Genomic DNA, 23,933 nt, shown 5'->3' on the forward strand with positions numbered 1-23,933 from the left:
CAGAATTGTAATGCCTCCTGCTTTGCTTTTCAGGGTCTTTTGTGGTTCCATACAAATTTTAGGATTGTTTGTCTAGCTCTGTGAAAAATGCTGGTGTTATTTTGATAGGAATTGCATTAAATGTGTAGATTGCTTTGGGTAGTATAGATGTTTTAACAATGTTTTATCTTCCAATCCATGAGCATGAAATGCTTTTCCATTTCTTTGTGTCCTCTTCAATTTCTTTCATCAGTGTTCTATCCTTTTCAGAGTATATATCTTTTACCCCTTTAGTTAGGTTTATTCCTAGGTATCTTGTTTTTTCATGCAATTGTAAATGGGATAGATTCCTTGATTTCTTTTTCTGCTGTTTGTTATTGGCGTATAGAAATGCAAATGATTTCTGCATATTTATTTTATATCCTGCAACATTGGTGAATTCATGTATTAGTTATAGCAAGTTTTTGGTGGACTTTTTCGGGTTTTCTACATAGAGTATCAGGTCATCTGCAAATATTGAAATTTTGACTTCTTCCTTGCCGATTTGGATAGATTTTCTTTGGTTTTGTTGTCTGATTTCTGGTGCTAAGACTACTAGTACTGTCTTAACTAGTAATGGTGAAAGTGGACATCCTAGTCTTCTTCCTGACCTTAAGGGAAAGGCTCTCCATTTTTTCCCATTAAGGATGATATTAGCCATGGGTCTTTTGTATATGGTCTTCATGATGTTGAGGTATGTTCCATCTCTCCCTTCTTTGTTGAGGGTTTTTACAAAGAATGGATACTTCATTTTGTCACTTGCTTTTTCTGTGTCTATTGACAGGATCATGTGGTTCTTATCATTTCTTTTATTAATGTGGTGTATCACGCTGATTGATTTGCAAATATTGAGCCACCTCTATAACCCAGGAATAAATATCACTTAATCATGGTAAATAATTTGTTTAATGTACTGTTGAATAAATTGGCTAAGATCTTGTTGAGAATTTCTCCATCCATGCTTATCAAGGATATTGGTCTGTAATTCTCCTTTTTGGTGGGGTCTTTGTCTAGTTTTGGAGCCCAGGTAATGCTGGCCTCATAGAATGAGTTTGGTAGTTTTCCTTCCACTTCTATTTTTGGGGACAGTTTAAAAAGAATAGGTATTAACTCTTCTTTGAATGACAGGTAGAATTTGACCAGGATCCATCCAACCCAGGACTCTTGTTTGTTGGGAGATTTTTGATTACTGATTCAATTTCTTTGTGGATTATGGGCCTGTTCAAATTTTCTCTTTCTTCCTGTTTCCATTTTGGTAGTGTGTGAGTTTCTAGGAATTTGTCCACTTCTTCTCAATTGCCCAGTTTGTTGGCATATAATTTTTCACAGTATTCTCTGATCATTGCTTGTATTTCTGTGGTATTGCTTGTGATCTCTCCTCTTTCATTTGTGATTTTATCTATTTGGGTTCTTTTCTTTTTGATAAGTCTGGCTAAGGGTTTATCAATTTTGTTAATCCTTTCAAAGAATCAGCTCTTAGTTTTGTTGATCTGTTCTACTGTGGGGTTTTTTTTTTTTGTTTGTTTCTATATCATATATATGATCTAATCTTCATTATTTTCCTTCTTCTGCTGGCTATGGTATATTTGTTACCTTTCTTGATTCTTGAGATAGGCTTGAATTGCAGTTTACTTCTCTGTTAGGACTTCCCTTGCTGAATCCCAAAGGTTTTGGACTGTCATATTTTCATTATCATTTTCACCCATGTATTTTTAAATATCTTCTTTAATTTACTTGTTAACCCATTCATTAAGTAGGATGTTATTTAATCTCCATGTATTTAAGGTCTTTACAAATTTTTTCTTGTGATTGACTTCACGTTTCACAGCGTTGTGATATGGAAATATGAAATAGTATGATCTCTATATTTTTGTACTTGTTGAGGTCTGATTTGTGACCCAGTATGTGATCTATTCTGCAGAATGTTCCATGTGCACTCAAAAAGAATGTATATTCTGCTGCTTTAGGATGAAAAGTTCTGAATATATCTGTTAAGTACATCTAGTGTAGTGTATCATTCAAAGCCATTATTTCCTTCTTGATCTTCTGCTTAGCTGACCTGTCCATTGCTCTAAGTGGGCTGTTAAAGCCCCCATACTATTATTGTATTATTATCAATGAATTTCCTTATGGTTGTTACTACTTGATTTATATGTTTGGGGGCTATCAAGTTGGAGGCATAAATATTTATAATTTTTACATATTCTTGATGAATATAGACCCATTAATTTTGATACAATGCCCTTCTTCATCTCTTGTTACAGTCCTTTGTTTAAAATCTAGTTTGTCTGATATAGGCATGTCTACTCTGGCTTTGCCAGAGCATGATAAATGGTTTTCCATCCCCTCACTTGCAATTTGCAGGGGTCTTTATGTCAAAATTGAGTTTCTTGTAGGCAGCATATACATAGATTTTGTTTTTTATCCATTCTGATACCGTATGTCTTTTGATTGGGGCATTTAGTCCATTTACATTCAGAGTGATTGTTGCAACATATGAATTTAGTGCCACTGTGTTACCTGTAGAGTGGGTGTTTCTGGTGATGCTTTCTGTTACTTTCTAATTTTTGTTGTGTTTGGTCTTTTTTTTTTCTCTACTCAAAGAGTCCCCTGTAAAATTTCTTGTAGGGCTCGTTTAGTGGTCACAAATTCCATCAGTTTTTCTTTGTCTGGGAAACTGTCTCTCCTCTATTTTGAATGACAGCCTTGCTGCATAGAGTATTCTTGGCTTCCTTTTTTTTCCATTCAGTACTTTGAATATATCTTGCTACTCCTTTCTGGTCTGTCAAGTTTCTGTGGGCATATCTACTGTAGACATGATTTGTCTTCCCTTGTAAGTTAAGGACTTTCTTCCCTTGCTGCTTTCAGGATTCTTTCCTTGTCTATGTATTTTGTGAATTTTACTATGATATATCTTGGCCTTGGTCAGGCTTTTGTTGTATTTAATGGGAGTTTTCTGTGCTTCTTGGATTTTGATGTCTGTTTCCTTCCCCAGATTGGCGAAGTTTTCAGCTAAAATGCTCATATAAACCTTCTGCTACTTTTTCTCTCTCTTCACCTTCTGAGACTCCTAGAATATGAATGCTATTATGTTTTAATAAATCACTGAATTCCCTATGTCTGTCTTCATGATCCCTTGACCTTTCTTTCCCTCTTCTTTCCAGCTTCATTATTTTCCATAATTTTATCCTCTATATAGTTAATTCTCTCCTCTGCTCAGTCCATCCTCATTTTTATAGACTCTATTTGGGTTTGCATCTCAATTATAGCATTTTAAATTTCAGACTGATTAGATTTTAGTTCTTTTATCTCTGCAGAAAGGGATTCTCTGTTGTCTTCTATGATTGTTTAAAGCCCAGCTAGTATCTTTACAATTGTTGTTTTAATTTTTAGTTCAGCCATCTTAGTTATATCTGCATTGACTAAATCCCTGGCCATCATTTCTTTCTGTTCTTTCTTTTAAGCTGAATTCCTCCATCCTGTCATTTTGGAGGAAGAAAAGACTAATGATAATAATAATAGAATGAAATAAAATGTATGAAAATTTTAAAAATCAAATAAAGGAAGCTAGACCTAGGTGTATTTTTTCTGTTTGTTGAGAGAAGCTTGATAGAAAAAAAGAGAAAAGAGAAAAGCACAGAAAAAAATTAAAAATAAATAAATAAAACAAAATAAAAATTTTCTCTTTCTATATCCAAGAAACAGAGAAATTTTAAAAAAAACAACAAAAAAAGCATACATAAGCAGCAACAGCAAAATGAGCAAAGAAATGAACTAATAAAAAAACCCAAATGAAGCTAGATCCAGTTTCCCTTAGAGCTGAAATTTGCAGCAGTCTATGGTCAGTAAGCTAAGCTCCTGGATGGGATTTGTGCTGATATTCTGAGGGGGGGCCTGCTGCTCTGATTCTCAGGCCAACTTTCCCTAGTGGAAATGTGCCTGGGGGGCACAAGGTGTTGGCGTTTTGGTGTATTGGCTCCATTCTCAAAATGGTGGCACTGTTTATCTCACTGGGGTTGATCAGTGTTATGCTAATGGTGAAAATGGCTATAACCTGCTCTTTAGACTCTGGAGTGGGAAGCTCACACCCTCACAGGCGTGAAGTAAGTCACCCCTCCTGTGACCCTTGCTTCTATCAGCTCCCCTCCTTTTACCTTCCATGTCTGAGCTATCTGCCTACAAGGTGGTGCCTCTCTCAAGAGTTTTATTTCAAGTGTGGTTGTGTTTCAAAACCTCACACTTCAGAGATCCCCGTGACTTGGACCCACAGTGATCTGGAGAAGGGTTTCACCATACTGTCACTAGGGCCAGCTTGTCCCAGGAAACAGTTGCCACACCATGCAGTGACAATGGCTCAGAGTTTATGCTAAACCACAACACAGCCAACTCCAGGGTTTGCTGCACTCAACTGGAGTCTTTGTTTCTATACAGGTGAATGTGGAGGTTGGATGGCACACTATTGGTATTTTACCTATGGAGAGGCTGTATCACCTCTACCAAATGCACTCCAAGCAGTGGAACCATTTTTCCCTCTGACCCAGGGGATCCTCAGATAGCACTTCCTGCTCCTATGGCTCTGCTCTGCTTCCTCGCTGAAGCACCACTAAGGTCTGACCTCTAAAACTTCAGACTCTGTGCTCTGCTCTTTATACAAAAAACTGCCAGTGCTGAAGCCCTCTTTTTTTCCCCCATTAATGGTTTTGGGAAACAGTTTTCTTGTGCAGTCCCCTGTGCATGTTTTCACTCTTTCTAGCTGCTTTCAGGGGGAGTACTTTGTTGCACAAACCTGATGTGCTGCTCTCTCTCTTCCTCTGTCTCTCCTCTCCACGAAAATGGCTCCCTACCCTCTGCAGCACTGCAGCTCTTCTCTTCCCCAATTCACCTCTATGTGAATTCACCCAATTCACCACACACCTGCTTCACTCTGTCCCTCATATTATGCATATTTTTCTGTTAATACGCAGTTCAATTTCCTAGATTAAAAGTGATTTGATGTTGATCTAGCTGTGTTCAAGGTACAAGACAAGCCCAGGGTCCCCTTACTACTCTGCCATCTTAACTCTTCCTATGTGTGATTATTTATCTGAGTCTGTTTCTATGGTAGAAATTTATCAGTGAGTGTGTGTGTGTGTGTGTGTGTGTGTGTCTATGTCTTAAACTCTTTCACTTAAATATTGTCATGTTCATACATGCTGCTTTCTCATTAGGGTTACACTTCATATCTGATTTAAAACATCTTAGGAAGTCATGGATTTAGAAGGATTACTGCCAATGGGTGAAAAATTCCAGAAAGTTCTACTGATTTCATCAAGAATAGACTCTGTTCTCACTTTCACAACCCTTGATGGAATCTTAGTCTGAGACTTTCAGAGCTGCAATTTTGGCTCTGACTGCCAGGTGTATGGGCTCTGTTTTACATATGGTCTTCCCCCAGTGAAAAGGCATACTATTTAGAAAGAGAAGCAAAATGATAGTTCTGAATTCACAGATAGTTCTGATTCACAGATAAGAAACAGGGGAGTGATTTTCTGGAAATCATCTCACCATCTCAAAATTTTAGTACCTATGCCATAGCCAATAAAATCTAACCATGCCTTACTCATGAGTGCAGGTTTCTGATCAGATTCCCATTTCATCCAACTGAAATCAGTAATTTTCAGCAAAAGGGGATTTCTGTAAGATGGGCCTTCAAAGGGCCATTGTAAACCATCTCTTCTGCCAGAATAAAATTTTCACCCGTTAATGTACCCACCCTACCATAAGATACCAGTGAGATCTCTACTTTCTGGGTAAATTCATCAATTCCTGAGAGCTGTTTTCTAAAAGATTTCAGCACAGAGAGACCTCAATTCAATGCCCAGGGACCTGGCTCTGGGTTTACAGGGGAGAAGGGTTAAGGACTCCTAAAGATGCTGCCCTTTGTTTCTGGAACAGATGCACTCAGTGGTCATAAGTCAGAGGTGCTCAAACTCTGCTTCCTTTCAGGATGCTATGAGAATATGTGGGTGCTCACCTAGAAAATGAGCCCATTCGTCACCTCTATTTATTCATGACCACATATTAAGTAGCTGGTGTATGCCAGGTAAGAAGACAATGCTGGCAATAGCCCTGAAGCTCAACCCCTATTATTGTGCCTCAACATTTAAAGGGCAATTGAAGTCCCACTACATGCTGTGTTTTCTGGGAAGATTTTCTCATTTAACCCTGGGAACATCTCCTTGATGAAGTATCAGGTATTAAGTGTCCCACTAAACAGATGACAAAGCTCAGGCTGACAGAGCTTAAGTCACCTCTGCAGATAAGTTACAGGATGTGAGTGAGACATTCCATCCATCACCCTTCCTAGAAAACACAGAACAGCCCCGGGGGAAGATGGCTGCTTGGGAGGATGCTGGGCTCACTGTGTCTTGCTGATCACTTAGATTCCATCCACATCTGCCTAAATAACCCAGAAAACCAACAGAAGACTAGCTGAACATACTCTTTGGAGCCAAGCATAGACAAGAGGCCCACAGAAGAGGTTAGGAAGGACGAAGAGGTGGTGCGTGCTACATGGACTGGCAGGAGGGAGCTGGAGCTGTGGAGGGGCAGTCCTCCTGGCAAGACAGAGCCCCCGAGTCTGGCTTGCAAAAGCAGAGGGGCCAGACTGCATGAGTTCTGACAGCCAGTGGGACTTAACATCTAGAATGTTAAAAGTCAACAGCTCTGCTCAGAGATCAGAGGATGAGACAACAAGAGGGAGAGTTGTTGAGCCCCAGAGGACAGAACTCAGCTTGGCAGGGGAACAAAGGCACTGGCCAGCACCATCTCCCTCTCCCACCCCCCAGCTGAAATCCCAAAGGGAAACAGTTCTCATCACTGAACTTGCTTGCACCACGCAAACACCCAACACTGTGCTTCTGTGGATCCATCCCTCCAACGGATCTGCCTGCCTCCCTCCCAATGTTGTGTGGCCCCTCTTGCAGGGGACCACCGATGGCAAAGTGAGCAAAGCCTGCCTCTCCCACCCCTGTGCACCCTGCGGATCCACCCTGGCTAATATGCCAGACCCCATTGAAGCAGCACCACAAGCCTGGCAGTGCAAGGTCTGGCAGTGCAAGTAGCCCAGACAGGGGCTACACCACTCTACAGTGAATCCTGCCCCTGGGAGAGGGGAAGATAAGGTACACACCAGTCTGACTATGGCCCCAGCAGTGGGCTGGGAACACATATCAGGTCTGACTGCAGCCTGGCCCACCAACACAAGTTACTTCAGACAGCACAGGGGAAGTGCCCTGCAGTTCCACATCACCCCAGGGACTATCTAAAATGATGAAACGGAAGAATTCTCAAAAGAAACTCCAGGAAGTACAGACAGCTAACAAATTTATCAAAAATGATTTAAGCAATATTGTGGAACAAAAATTTAGGATAATAGTGATAAAATTAATCACTGGGCTTGAAAAAGTATAGAGGACAGCAGAGAATATTGCTACAGAGATCAAGGGACTGAAAAATAGTCATGAGGAGTTAAAAAATGCTATAAATGAGGTGCAAAATAAAATGGAGGTGACCACAGCTCAGATTGAAGAGGCCGAGGAGAGAACAGGTGAATTAGAAGACAAAATTGTGGAAAAATATGAAGCTGAGAAAAAGAGAGATAAAAAAAAATCCAGGAGCTTGAGGGGAAAATTGAGAACTAAGTCATGCAATGAAACAGAACAATATCCATATAATAGGAATTCGAGAAGAGGAAGAGGGAGAGAAAGGGATCGAAGATGTACTTGAAGAAATCATAGCTGAGAACTTCCCTGATCTGGGGAAGGAAAAAGGCATTGAAATCCAAGAGTCACAGAGAAGTCCCTTCAGATGTAACTTGAATCAATCTTCTGCATGACATATCATAGTGAAACTGGCAAAATACAAAGATGAAGAGAAAATTCTGAAAACAGCTAGGGATAAACACGCTCTAACTTATAAAGTGGAACCCATAAGACTAGTGGCAGACCTATCTACTGAAACATGGCAGGTCAAAAGGAATGGCAGGAAATCTTCAATGTGATGAACAGAAAAAATATGCAGCCGAGAATCCTTTATCCAGCAAGTCTCCCATTCAGAATAGAAGGAGAGATAAAGGTCTTCCCAAACAAACAAAAACTGAAAGAATTTGTCACCACTAAACAAGCTCTACAAGAGATTCTAAGGGGGATCCTGTGAGAGAAATGTTGCAAAGATCACAAAGTTCCAGACACATCACTACAAGCATGAAATCTACAGACATCACAATGTCTCTAAACCCATATCTTTCAATAAAAACACTGAATGTAAATGAACTAAATACACAAACCAAAAGACATAGGGTATCAGAATAGATAAAAAACAAGGCCCATCTATTTGCTGTCTACAACAGACTCATTTTTGACCTGAGGACACCTTCAGATTAAAAGTAAGGGGATGGAGAACTATCTATCATGCTAATAGAACTCAAAAGAAAGCTAGAGTAGCCATATTTATATGAGACAAACTAGACTTTAAATTAAAGGTTATAATGAGAGATGAAGAAGGGCATTATATAATAATTACAGGGTCTATCCATCAGGAAGAGCTAACAATTATAAATGTCTATGCGCCAGATATGGGATCCCCCAAATATATAAAACAATTAATCACAAGCATAAGCAACCTTATTGATAAGAATGTGATAATTGCACGGTACTTTAATACTCCACTTACAACAAAGGATAGATCATCTAGACTACAGGATCAATAAAGAAACAAGGGCCCTGAATGATACATTGGATCAGATGGACTTGACAGATATATTTAGAACTCTGCATCCCAAAGCAACAGAATATACTTTCTTCTCGAGTGCACATGGAACATTCTCCAAGATAGATCATATACTGGGTCACAAAACAGCCCTTAATAAGTATACAAGAATTGAAATCATACCATGCACACTTTCAGACCACAATGCTATGAAGCTTGAAATCAACCACAGGAAAAAGTCTGGAAAACGTCCAAAAGCATGGAGGTTAAAGAACACCCTACTAAAGAATGAATGGGTCAACCAGGCAATTAGAAAAGAAATTTAAATATATATGGAAACAAATTAAAATGAAAAGACAACAATCCAAATGCTTTGGGATGCAGTGAAGGCAGTCCTGAGAGGAAAATACATCGCAATCCAGGCCTATCTCAAGAAACAAGAAAAATCCCAAATACAAAATCTAACAGCACACCTAAAGGAAATAGAAGTGGAACAGCAAAGACACACCAAACCCAGCAGAAGAAGAGAAATAATAAAGATCTGAGCAGAAATAAACAATATAGAATCTAAAAAAACTGTAGAGCAGATCAACGAAACCAAGAGTTGGTTTTTTGAAAAAATGAACAAAACTGATAAACCTCTAGCCAGGCTTCTCAAAAAGAAAATGGCGATGACCCAAATAGATAAAATCATGAATGAAAACGGAATTGTGACAACCAATCCCTCAGAAATACAAGCAATTATCAGGGAATACTATGAAAAATTATATGCAACAAACTGGACAACCTGGAAGAAATGGTCAAATTCCTAAACAACCATACACTTCCAAAACTCAAACAGGAAGAAATAGAAAACTTTAACTGGCCCATACCAGCGAAGAAATTGACAGTTATCAAAAGCTTTATTATTTAAAGCAGAGATAATGCCTATCATTCTCAAGCTGTTCCAAGAAATAGAAAGGGAAGGAAAACTTCCAGACTCATTCTATGAAGCCAGCTTTCCTTTGATTACCAAGCCAGACAGAGACCCAGCAAAAGAAGAGAACTACAGGCCAATATCCCTGATGAATATGGATGCAAAAATTCTCAAGATATTAGCAAATCGATTTCAACATCATATAAAAATAATTATTCACCATGATCAAGTGGGACTCATTCCTGGGCCGCATGGCTGGTTCATCATTCGCAAAACAATCAATGTGATACATCACATCAATAAAATAAAAGAGAAGAACCATATGATTCTGTCAATCGATGCAGAAAAAACATTTGACAAAATTCAGCATCCTTTCTTAATAAAAACCCTTGAGAAAGTCGGGATGGAAGGAACATACTTAAACATCATAAAAGACATTCACGAAAAGCCCACAGCTAATATTATCCTCAATGGGGAAAAACTGAGAGCTTTCTCCTTGAGATCAGGAACACGACAGGGATGTCCACTCTCACTGCTGTTGTTTAACATAGTATTGGAAGTTCTAGCATCAGCAATCAGACAACAAAAGGAAATCAAAGGCATGAAAATTGGCAAAGATGAACTTTAGCTTTCACTTTTTGCAGATGACATGATATTATACATGGAAAGCCCAATAGACTCCACCAAAAGTGCTAGAACTGACACATGAATTCATCAAAGTCACAGTGTACAAAATCAATGTAGAGAAATCAGTTGCATTCTTATACACTAATAATGAAGCAACAGAAAGACAAATAAAGAAACTGATCTCATTCACAATTGCACCAAGAAGCATAAAATACCTAGGAATAAACCTAACCAAAGATGTCAAAGGCCTGTATGCTGAAAACTATAGAAAGCTTATGAAGGAAATTGAAGAAGATACCAAGAAATGGAAAAAACATTCCATGCTCATGGATTGGAAGAATATATATTGTTAAAATGTCAATACTATGCAAAGCTATCTACACATTCAATGCAATCCCAATCAAAATTGCACCAGCATTCTTCTCGAAGCTAGAACAAGCAATCCTAAAATTTGTATGGAACCATAAAAGACCCCGAATAGCCAAAGTAATTTTGAAGAAGAAGACCAAAGCAGGAGGCATCACAATCCCAGACTTTAGCCTCTACTACAAAGTGGTAATCATTAATAGAGCATGGTATTGGCACAAAAACAGACACATAGACCAATGGAATAGAATAGAAACCCCAGAACTAGACCCACAAAATTATGGCCAACTAATCTTTGACAAAGCAGGAAAGAATATCCAATGGAAAAAAGACAGTCTTTTTAACAAATGGTGCTGGGAGAACTGGACAGCAACATGCAGAAGGATGAAACTAGACCACTTTCTTACACCATTCACAAAAATAAACTCGAAATGTATAAAGTACCTGAATGTGAGACAGGAAACCATCAAAACCTTAGAGGAGAAAGTAGGAAAAAAGCTCTCTGACCTCAGCCGCAGCAATTTCTCACTTCACCCATCCCCAAAGGCAAGGGAATTAAAAGCAAAAAATGAACTATTGGGACCTCATGTAAACAAAAAGCTTCTGCACTGCAAAGGAAACAATCAACAAAACTAAAAGGCAAGCGACGGAATGGGAAAAGATATTTGCAAATGACATATCAGACAAAGGGCTAGTATACAAAATCCATAAAAAACTCACTGAACTCCACACCCAGAAAACAAATAATCTAGTGAAGAAATGGGCAGAAAACATGAATAGACATTTCTCAAAGAAGACATCCAGATGGCCAATAGGCACATGAAAAGATGCTCAACGTCGCTCCTCCTCAGGGAAATACAAGTCAAAACCACACTCAGAAAGCACCTCACGCCAGTCAGAGTGGCTAAAATGAACAAATCAGGAGGCTATAGATGCTGGAGAGGATGTGGAGAAACTGGAATTCTCTTGCATTGTTGGTGGGAATGCAAACTGGTACAGTTGCTCTGGAAAACAGTGTGGAGGTTCCTCAAAAAATTAAAAATAGGTCTACCCTATGACCCAGCAATAGCACTGCTAGGAATTTACCCAAGGGATACAGGAGTCCTGATGCATAGGGGCACTTGTACCCCAAAGTGTATAGCAGCATTTGCAACAATAGCCAAATTATGGAAAGAGCCTAAATGTCCATCAACTGATGAATGGATAAAGAAATTGTGGTTTATATACACAATGGAATACTACATGTCAATGAGAAAGAATGAAATATGGCCTTTTGTAGAAACGTGGATGGAATTGGAGAGTGTTATGCTAAGTAAAATAAGTCATACAGAGAAAGACAGATACCATGTTTTCCCTCTTATGTGGATCCTGAGAAACTTAACAGGAGACCATGGGGGAGGGGAAGGAAAAAAAAGAGATTAGAGAGAGAGGGAGCCAAAACATAAGAGACTCTTAGAGACTGAGAACAAACTGAGGGTTGAGGGGGTTGGGAGAGAGGGGAGGATGGGTGATGGGTATTGAGGAGGGCACCTGTTGGGATGAGCACTGGGTGTTGTATGGAAAACAATTTGACAATAAATTTCATATTTAATAACAAAAAAAAACCGAAAACACAGAACGGCCTCCCTTTTCGAAGATGAGCTTTCGGGTCTGGAGAAATGGTTAAATCACACTCCCTTGCCATTGTAGCTCCATGGTACTCACTCACGGAGCCCTCTGGGTGATGGAGATAACAGAAGAGATGAAATCCCACCCCATGTGCCAACAACCTGGTTGTCAGGCCACATTTTTTGGCTGATCTCTGAAGGGATGAATGGGGTTCAGGCAGAAGATCAGGTATTGTTCTTAGGACAGGTGATATAGGGGAAAAGAAAGTGGTATGTATGGGGATACTTTGAGCAAGATGTACTTTATATTGTATTTGTTCAAATCATAATAGCTTTTCAAGTTACCCATTATTATAACCATTATTCTGACCAGGCTACTGACTTTAGGGGAGTTTAAGCAAATCAGCATAATAGCTTTGTTGCCTCCCATCACCATGTAATTCTAGAATTATTGTAAAGCTTTTCCCATTTTATCTTTATTCCTTCTCAACTCTGAATGCTCTAATCTCCCTGTGGATTGTCATTACATGCTCCTGGGATATTATTCAACTTAAAAAAATATGATATATATAGATTTTCAGTCACAATATTATTAAAAATTAAAAATGCAAATGGGAAATACTAAATGGGAAAAACCCACTAAGAATTTCATGGAAATCAGAAAGAAAACACTTGAAAACTCATCCTGTATAATGGGTTAATTTCCATGATTTGCAAAGCATAGTTTAACAAATAGGTTGGCAACTAATTTAAACAACTAATTCATATAAAATATACATGAATATGGGGCACCTGGGTTGTTCAGTCGCTTAAGCATACGACTCTTGATTTCAGCTCAGGTCATGATTTAATGTGTCATAGAATCGAGCCCCACATCGGGCTCTGCACTGACAGTGCAGAGCTTGCTTGGGATTCTCTCTCTCCCTCTCTCTTCCCTGTCCCTGTTTCCTCTCTCTCTCTCTCTCTCTAAACTCTCTTTCTAAATAAATAAATGAATAAACCTTTAAAAATGTATATGTGAATAATTAACATGTTAAAATATGCCTATGCCTAAACCACAAGAAGTAAAAAAGATGCAAATATGAATTATGAGTAGTCATATTAAGTAGAAAAAACAAGAAGCAAAAGGAAATATGTAATGTGATTCCTTTTGTGGAAAAGACCCTATGTGTGTGAAGGTGTCTATGTTCTTGTACCCCTCACCTACAGGGAGATATCTTGAAAGGAGGCACCATTTTATGGCAACAGACCCCTTTGTGTCAGGGGGTAGGAAACCAGTGAGAGAGGTGAGAGAGACAGGATAATTCCAATTAATAAATATACTTTGTATACTGTTTGGAATGTTGTATTCAGGAAGAAAGCATTTTCATAAAAATTTGAACACAGAAAATACTAGTGAACAAATTGGCAAAGTTAATACGAACATGTATCCATTACTTTGGAAAAGCATTCATTGTATGCAATTTTATAGGAAAACAAAATAGATTTAAAAATGGAATCGACAGCACATCTGTGTGTGTGTGTGTGTGTGTGTGTGTGTGTGTCCTCTAGTTCTATCACCTCAAACACACTCTCATAAATGCAGCTTTCTCTTCAGAAAATACCGGCTGATAACCACCAAGCTAAGATCACAACCTCCATCCTTCCCTTCCTCTTGAGGCAGTACCCTGATCTGAGGCTCCTAGAGTTGCAATCCGGGGTACCGCCACCAGGTGGCATCACCCCTGTTTTGTTTTGTTTTGTTTTGTTTCCTAAGGGAAGGGACTACTGTACCTTTTGCAAAGAATAACACGTTATGAAACAATTTATTTATTATGGTACCAATTCTATTTGAAAAATTCATATATATGTTAAAACGGTTCCATTTGCTATCCATCCCAAATCTAGATCGTATTCATTGATGTATCTCTTCCCTCATCAGTGTAGATTGACATGTCACCCTATAGATGATTCCTCCCAGAGAACAAGGCGTTCACCCTCCATTACCCCCACCTCTGTAAGGCTTCCCAGGCCTTCTCCCAACCCCTGTCCAGGACACAGGACACAGCTGCCCAGACCTTGCTTCAACACTGCATTCTTTCTCAGCCATCTCCTGCCTACCTGTGCTGCCCCTTCCCCCTCTTTTTTCTGACTGCTAAAGCAAGCTACTGCCACTTGGTGTTTCATTGTCTACAGGCCTTGAATATACGGCTTTACAATCTCTTACACCTATCGGTTTTTTCAGATAGAGCTAGAATCATTCTATACATTGGTTCAAAGGCTAGGTTTTAAGGGAAGTGATTGTGGGTTTTTGATCCTTGAATGAACTTTGTAGAGACGTTTGATGACGAAGATTCATTAATGCCACCTCATGACAGAAGCCTGAACTGCAGTTTAAATCTCAAGGAACTGGAAGTTGGGAGGGAGGAGCTGTGGCCAAAATTCAGCAAATAGTTTTTTGGAAGTCTGGATGGAAAGGGGAACATTAGGAGTGAACAGGGATAGTGATTACCCCCATAGAGAAAGTGCAATATCTTACTATGCTGAAAAGAAAGCAATATGTGAGGACCAAAAGATCATTTTTATTTTTATCCTTGAGACCTATGGATAAATAGCTAGAGACTAATATAAGCAAAAATGGATATGTGCCACTTACGATCTTGGTAAGCTGCACTTTCACCTATTATAACCATATTTTCGTGTAGACACAGTCTTAAAGTACATTTCTAGGATAGCTTTAAAAAAAATAATGTTTCATTTAGAGACAGAGAGAGAACGAGTGGGGGAGGGGCAGAGAGAGGGAGACACAGAATCCAAAGCAGGCTCCAGGCTCCCAGTTGTCATCACAGAGCCCTACATATGGCTCAACCCCAAAAACTGTGAGATCATGACCCGAGCTGCAGTCGGTAACTTAACTGACTGAGCCACCCAGGAGCCACTCCATGATAGCTTTTTAAATTACAACAAAACCTCAGGGTTTTTTCACCACATACAAGAATTTATTAAATACCCCTTTATATATGCCATTTTATAAAATGAACCCTTTGTACTTAGTATGAAATACATGGTAGGAGTGAGAGAAAGGAGACAGGCAAGATAATCAGAACTGATCATGCAGTTGAATACATTCAGACTATATTTTCAAAATGAACTTTCCTAACAACATACCTTTATATATACATATATATATGTATATATATACATACATACATATACATATATATATATGCTATTGAAATATAATTGACTAGGAATGGATAAATATGTGATAGGTAGATAGATAGATAGATAGATAGATAGATAGATAACTCAGCCATAAAAAATAATTAGATCTTGCCATTTGTAGCAATATGGATGGACCTCCAGGGTATTATGCTAAGTGAAATGTCAAAGACAAACACCATATAATTTCACTTTTATGTGAAATCTAAGTAACAAAACAAATTAACAACAACAACAAAACCAAAACAGACTCTTAAATACGGAGAACAAACTCATGGTTGACAGAGGGTAGGTGGATGGTGGGGAGACGGGTGAAGTAGATAAAGGGAACTAAGAGGTACAAACTTATAAAATAAATAGGGAATATAGTCAACAATATTGTAATAACATTGTATGGTGATAGATGGTGACTACACACTGTGGTGAGAATTGAGTAATGTATAGAATTGTCAAATCAATATATTGTATATCAGTTTCTTTTTTTTTTTACATGGATGCAGTGGTTCATGATTATGGATGCTGCCAAATTTATTTCACCAGTACCATAGTGATGAAAATTTAGTGCCATTACCATATTTTCTATTATAGACAATGATACACGTTTCCTCTCTATGTCTTCACGTGGTAGAAGGGGCAAGGGAGTTCTCTAGGGTCCCTTTTATAAGGGTTCTAATCCCATCCATGAGTGCTGTACCTGCATGAACATAATCACCTCACAAAAGCTCCACATCTTAATATCATTACATTGGGTTTTCAAAATGTGAATTTAGGGGGGTGGTACACAGACATTAAGCCAATAGCTGAAGAATTAATATATTACCTTTGTTTTGCCAACATAATTATCCAAATTGCTCAAAGTCAAAGAACTTGCAGAGAGGAAGGAAGCCACAAGGTGAGCTTGGCATATTTTGTCGTGTTGTGTGTGTGTGTGTGTGTGTGTGTGTGTGTATATATATATATATATATATATATATATATATATATATAATTTTCACTAAGAAAACTTCATGCTTTCATTAGGGGAAGATTCAAATATTTGTTCTAGAAAGACTAAAAGAACAATACTTTAATTGCACAAACTAGTAATTTTACATGAAGGAAATCTAATAGGCAATCCAGGGATGTTCCATTGGCTCCATAAAGTGGTTGGTGATCTGGGCTTCCTGCACTCACTTTTGAGAGATAATTTTTATGACATTTCTAAGTGTCTTAAGACAGCTTTTATTTAGACATATCTTTTCAAGGATGTTTTCAGAGCAAAGAGCCTTGAATGATGAAATGGTGTCTCTTTCCAGATCAGAGGACAGATTTGATTCCTGGACAAGGTAATAAAGATGTTTCTCTGCTGGGCAAAAATTGGTCATATTTGCTAGCAGTTTTGTATAAACCTGGGGTCTTGTTAAGCTCAGTATTTCTTGGCTGTGATACAGATCTATTGTACATGCAGTGTCCATCTGGCTGCTCTGCATCATCCCCATGCGAGTTAGAGAACAAGAGAAAACAGTGCAAACATGAAGCTCATGTTACCTGCTGTGCCAGAAGTAATACACTGTCGGAATTCATCTAGACAGTTATCTTTTCTCTTTACCTAATCTATGAAAGTGTGTCCAGCCAGTGTATCAAATGCAGTATTCTCTGTTATGTATGAATTGCTTCATCATTTGAAACTGACTATATTGTCACACATCGTGTATGGTCCTCATTCTCATGGTTGAAGTGATATCATGCAGCTATAAAGATGGAGAAAAGGGATAAGAAAAGGCAATGGCATGTGCCAGCTAGGGACTGTCTTGGAGCTGCTTAGAAATAACAATTCTGGTTACATCCAGTAACCCTTACACACCAAGCTCTTAAATGTAGTTATCTCTGGGAAGTGAGGATCTATATTTTATATTCTCTGCATAAGTTTAAAAGCTTACAGCATACATGTAGAGTATTACCTTCATAGTCTTCAAAAACATTGGAGTTATACATTTCAAAATATTAATAAAACCTGAGGGAAGATAAATGACATCATTGTAAAGATGGCTTTCCAAAGCTCTTTTCAAATATGCATGTGTCCCTAAATGTCTACTAGTCTTCAGTGTGTGGTAACATGATTAGAAATGGTAATTCTATATTCATTTCAAGTTTTTTACTCCTAAAGTAGAATTACCTAAGGAAAAACTAAAGAAGGCAAAAGTGAGAAGCCAACAGTCACCTCAATCCTGGCTTTGGAGGTTAATATTGGGTGGAGAGGGAGGGAGGTAGAAAAGTACTTCCATTGGAGGAGAAGCTGTAGGAATTGATAAGGACCCAGAAACTGGAGTCAAGTTTCCCATGCCATTATCTGTTTCCTCCTCTCCTCTTCCTCCAGTAAGAACGTTCTCATTTCTGTTCTCACTGTTAGTGTCTTAATTTGCTCCAAGAAACAAAGATCACTTCTGCTGGCAATTCTTAAATCTCCATGATAAATAAACACAAATACAAACAAACAAAAATAGGTTTCTTCTCAATCCCTGGGGTGGAATAATCCCATGATGGAGCTTACTGGTTCACTTGTGTCACATACTTACTCTTTCAAGGAATCGCCATGGCAGGCATTAGGCAGGGTCAAGTGTTTTATTGTCCGAGCCTCTGGACAGTGCCCTGTGCACTGCTCTGATTGGTCCACTGTGTTTTCTCCCCATACTATAAGTGAGGAAACACTTGTCAGTCAGGAATAGCATATTGAAAAAAAAGGAAACATAACAGGAGAGAAAATAAAATAACAGAATACAATGTAGTAAATTAGAAAACTAATCTCATTATTTATCACTCAAAGTTCACTCTGCTTCAGTATTTTGTTTAGCTGTTTTGTGCACTATGCATTTCTCTGTGTTGCCTAGGTCTGTTTAAAAATACATTCCTTGACTCCTTCTCTCCCTCTCTCTTTACCCCTCCATTGTTATCTATCTCTGTCTCTCAAAATAAATAAACTTTAGGGGTGCCTGTGTGGCTCAGTCCATTAAGCGCCTGACTCTCAGTTTTGGCTCAGGTCATGACCTCGAGATTCCTCAGATAGAGTCCTCGGATGGGACTCTGGTGCTGACAGTGGGAGCTACGATCCTCTTTCCTGGGGCACCTGGGTGGCTCAGTTGGTTAAGCATCTCACTTTGGCTCAGGACATGATCTCACAGTGAGTTTGAGTCCTGTGTGGGAATCTGTGCTGACAGACAACTCAGAGCTTGGAGCCTACTTTGGATTGTGTCTCCCTCTCTCTGCCCCTGCCCCTCCCTTCCCCCATCTCAAAAATAAATAACATTACAAAATAAACAAAAAATAAACATACCAAAAAAAAGATCCTCTTTCCTTTTCTCTCTGCCCCTCTGTGGTTTGTGCACACACATGCTCTCACTCTCTCAAAATAAATAAACATGTAAAAAAAAGCGGGGCAGAGGTTCGCCTAGGTGGCTCAGTTAAGCATCTGACTCCTGATTTTGGCTCAGGTCACGATCTCATAGTTCATGTGTTACAGTCTTGAATCAGGCTCTGCACAGCACGGAGCCTGCTTTGGATTCTCTGTATCCCTCTCTTTCTACCCCTCCCTCATTTTCGCTCTCTCTCTCTCTCTGTCAAAATAAAGAAATAAACAAAACATATATATATATTTCTTAATGCTAGTAGTGGTAAATAAAAACTAAAAAAAAATCTGAAACTGAAATCTACAAAACTTAGGTGCTTTAGGTGGGGGTCTTTTCAAAGTACTCTTGCTGGAGGTCATCTTCAGTGACTTTGCTAATAGCCTTGTGCTCTTTCATTGGTTGATGCCAGTAAGAGGACTATCAAATCATAGTTGAGCTGGTGTTGTCTCATTTACACCAATCACTATGTTATTTTTAACCCAATCATATTTTTGGTTAACCCAAGGCCTCTTTTGAATATTGTCTCAGTATTCCAGAGCCCATCCTCTTTTCTTTTGAAGGCAATCTCAGGTCTGGTTTATCATGCCATAGTACTTCATAAAGCACAAGACTAGGCCAAATCCAAAATAAGAATGGTAAAAGAAAAAATATGTAGAGGGAAGAGCTCTGGTAACTTCATCTACAGTTTCAAAGAGTGGTCTTCCAAAATAGAAATATTTTCCATGACCATGTGCTTGGAGAACTGCTTTGAGCATGTTGGCTCTGTGACCATTAATAGTAGATACTGCCTGTTTGCAGGAAAAATCAGGCAGCAACCTCTTTGACCTCAGCCACAGCAACTTCTTACTAGATATGTTTCTGGAGGCAAGGAAAATAATAGCAAAAATGAACTGTTGGGACCTTATCAAGATAAAAAGATTCTGCACACCAAAGGAAACAATCAACAAAACTAAAAGCCAACCTAGAGAATGGGAAAAAAATCTTTGCAAATAAGATATCTGATAAAGAGTTAGTATCCAAAATCTATAAAGAGCTTATCAAACTCAACACCCCCCAAAACACAAATAATCCAGTGAAGAAATGGGCAGAAGACATGAATAGACACTTTCCCAAAGAAGCCATCCAGATGGCTAACAGACACATGAAAAGATGTTCAACATCATTCATCAACAGGGAAATACAAATCAAAAATATAATGAGATAACACCTCACACCTGTCAGAATGGCTAAAATTAACAACTCAGGACACAACAGATATTGGCGAGGATGCAGAGAAAGGGGAACTCTTTTGCACAGTGGGTGGGAATGCATACCAGTGCAGACCCTGGAAAACAGTATGGATGTTCCTCAAAAAATAAAAAAAAGAGATACCTATGACCCAGAAATTACACTACAAGGTGTTTATCCAAAGGATACAAAAATGCTGATTCAAAAGGGCACATACACCCCCATGTTTATGGTAGTGCTATCAACAATAGCCAAATTATGGAAAGATCCCAAATGTCCATCAACTGATGAATGAATAAAGAAGACGTGGTATACATACATACACATACGTACATACATACATACACACACACACACACACACACACACACACACACACTCACTGGAATATTACCTGAAGATCAAAAAGAATGAAATCTTGTCATTTGCAACAACATGGATGGAACCAGAGGGTATTATACTAAACCAAATAAGTCAGTCAGAGAGAGGCAAATATCATGTGATATCACTCATTTGTGGAATTTAAGAAACACAACAGATGAACATAGGAGAAGGTAAAGAGAAATAAGATAAAAAGAGAGAGGGAGTCAAAGCATAAGAGATTCACGAATACAGAGAACAAACTTAGGGTTGCTGGAAGGGAAGTAGGTGGGAACATGGGCTAAATTGGTGATGGGCATTAAGGAGGGCACCTTTTGGGATGAGCATTGGGTGTTATATGTAAGTGATGAGCCACGGGGCTCTACTCCTGAAACCTATACTACACTGTATGATAACTAACTTGAATTTAAGTAAATAAATGTAACAAAAAATAGCAGATAATGAACAAATCCCCTCTTGGAAGGGCTGGACGTCTGTGATGCTGCTGTTGCCAGAGAACTGGCTCAAATCACCATTTACAATAGCACCTGGGCCTACATCATGCTCCTAGTAAACCTAGAGGTAGGATAAGGACCTACCTCTTAGAAACCAAAAGCTATCTTCAGAGCCATGAAAAGTGAGGTGTGGTAAATTAATGTGTTTTTGTTCATTTTAAAATTCCCTCACTTCTTGGGATTGCCTTACTTGTAAATAATTCATTCATTTCCTAGTTTGTCATGTTTTTTAAAGTTTTTATTTAAAATCCATTTAGTTAACATACAGTGTAATATTAGTTTCAGGTGTAGAGTTTAGTTATACTACACTTACAACACCTAGTGCTCATCACAAGTGCCCTTCTTAATACACATCACCTATTTAACCCATTTCCCTGCTCACCTCCCCTCCAGTAACCCCCAGTTTGTTCTCTATAGTTGAGTCTGTTTCCTCGTTTGCCTCTCTTTTTTTCCTCTATGTTCATCTTTTTTGTTTCTTAAATTCCACATATGAATGAAATCATATGGTATTTGTCTTTCTCTAACTTCTTTCTCTCACCATAATACACTCAAGCTCCATCTAGGTGGTTGCAAATGGCAAGATTTCATTCTTTTTTATGGCTATTATTCCACTGTGTGTGTGTGTGTGTGTGTGTACACCTCTTCTTTATCCATTAATCAGTTCATGGACATTTGGGCTCTCTCCATAGTTTGGCTATTGTTGATAATGTTACTATAAACATCTGGGTGCATGTATCCCTTTGAATCAGTGTTTTTGTATCCTTTGGGGAAATACCTTATAGTATAATTGCTGGATTGTAGGGTAGTTTCATTTTTAACTTTTGGAGGAAACTCCACACTGTTTTCCAGACCAGCTGCTCCAGTTTGCATTCCCACCAACACTGTAAGAGGGTTATTCTTTCTCTGCATCCTTGCCAACACCTGTTTCCTGTGTTGTTAAATGTAGCCATTCTGACTGGTGTGAGGTGATATCTCATTGCACTTTTCATTTGTATTTCCCTGTTGACGAGTGATGTTGATCATTTTCTCATGTGTCTCTTACCTATCTGGATGTCTTCTTTGGAAAAGTATCTATTTATGTCTTCTGCCCATTTTTTAACTTAATTATTCATTTTTTGGGTGTAGAGTTTTGTAAGTTGTTTACAGATTTTGGATACTAACCTTTCATCTGATATGTTATTTGCAAATATCTTCTCCCATTCCATAGGTTGTCTTTTACTTTTGTAGGTTGTTTCTTTCATTGTGCAGCTTGTTTTTAACAGAAAACTTCATATTCCTTGAATAGTGCATAATTTCTGTATCAATGCCTTAAATTGGCTTAGCTTTTTCTTGTTTTTGTTGTCGAAGTTTGTATATGATTACTTTGTATGTATATTTTACTACACTGACTTTCTTAAACTATTAATCAACCAGGATTTGTGTCAATAGTGTAGAATTGAGAAACACTTTGTATGTCTGCAGGCCTTTTTTTTCCTTTGGAGTTATGAAGATAATCTGCATTAAGTTCTAAAACCCAGTTAACTTGTTCTGATCGATTATCGAAATTTCCTCTGCTTGTGCCAAAAATTTCCTTTATTCTTACTTTACTTACTACACACATACACTCTTAATGCTCCGTGGAAAATTTTACATGAATTGGACTAAATTCACTAACTGATTTGGGTTAAATTTAACTTTTTTCAATTCTGAGTTTTTTCTCTCAAGAACTGCCCATTTTTTCAAACCTTTAATATCTCTTTTTAGTCTTTAATGTTTTTATGAATACACATTTTGCTCCACAACTTTCATCTGAATTGTGTGTAAGTTGAAGTTGAACTCCGTGAAGTAGTGCTTTATTGGCCTGCAACTGTTATATCTGCTTTTCCTTTTCCAGGATTTTCTAGGCATGCAGTTGATTCAGCTTGAGGAAGTTATTTTGTGTTATCATTTCTGTGGTTCCCTTTCTTGCCTGGATGTGTTGTCTAATTGAGTTAGAGAATCATTTAAAAACCTTCAGTTGTCTAAATGTATTTGATTAGCATAAAATATTGAATACTAGCAAATATATTTTTCACATATGCTGAGATGAACATGTTTTTCTGTTTGACTGATTAAATGTTGGGTTTTATTTCAATTCTTGGAAAGAATCATAATAATGTCATTGCTGAGTACCTCAACCATCAACAGAATCCAAAAAACATGTTGAAAACCAAACAAGTTTCCAAATAAGTGTTGCAGTTAATAGGATTTTTTTTCCTTTTTGTGATTTACTGCCTGTGAATTGCCTAACAAACCAAAAACTAAATTTGTATACAGAATGCTTGTCATTTCTATTTCCTATGCTTATATCTTGATATTTGTAAGCATAATCTTAACTCCCTGATGAACCAGGTTTAATTTCAATTATGCCTATCTTCTAGAAGCTTACCAAGATGGACTTTATACTTCCTTAGGGGCTAGAGTCAAACATGGGCTTTACCTCCAAGCTTTACTTCATCAACTTCTGAAGAAGCCTTACCTGTGAAACTATAGCATTGTTATAAAATCTCCTGAGGATTACCATATAGATACAAATTGAGAATGGCCAAAAGGAAGGATGATTTTCATAGACAATCCTGTAAGTGTCCTCAACTTACCCATGTGGGTGTGTCATTTGTGATATTCTTTTAAAAATAACCTCAGTGTCTTTAGGATTTAGTCTGCATTTTTGGGTGGAGGACTAGCCTGGCACACTACTGAAATATAAGAAGGCCTGAGAATGAAAATTGCTGAGGACTTTGGAAAGTTGGGCCTGAGAGCATTAAGCAAGTTTGGCTTTGTCTACAGCCATCTGGAGACTACAAAAAGATGTTTTTCCCATAGTCCTGCCACTTCATTAAGGACAAAATTTTGGGATTTGAGTCCTAAAATTCAGTAACAATGAGGTGTCCTACTGTGTGTTACAGATGAATGATTTGTTTAGGGCAGGGTAATATATATGCAGTCC

This window comes from Panthera pardus, unplaced genomic scaffold (genome assembly GCF_024362965.1).
Source record: "Panthera pardus isolate Hobbes unplaced genomic scaffold, ASM2436296v1 HiC_scaffold_27, whole genome shotgun sequence".
Lineage (NCBI taxonomy): Eukaryota > Metazoa > Chordata > Mammalia > Carnivora > Felidae > Panthera > Panthera pardus.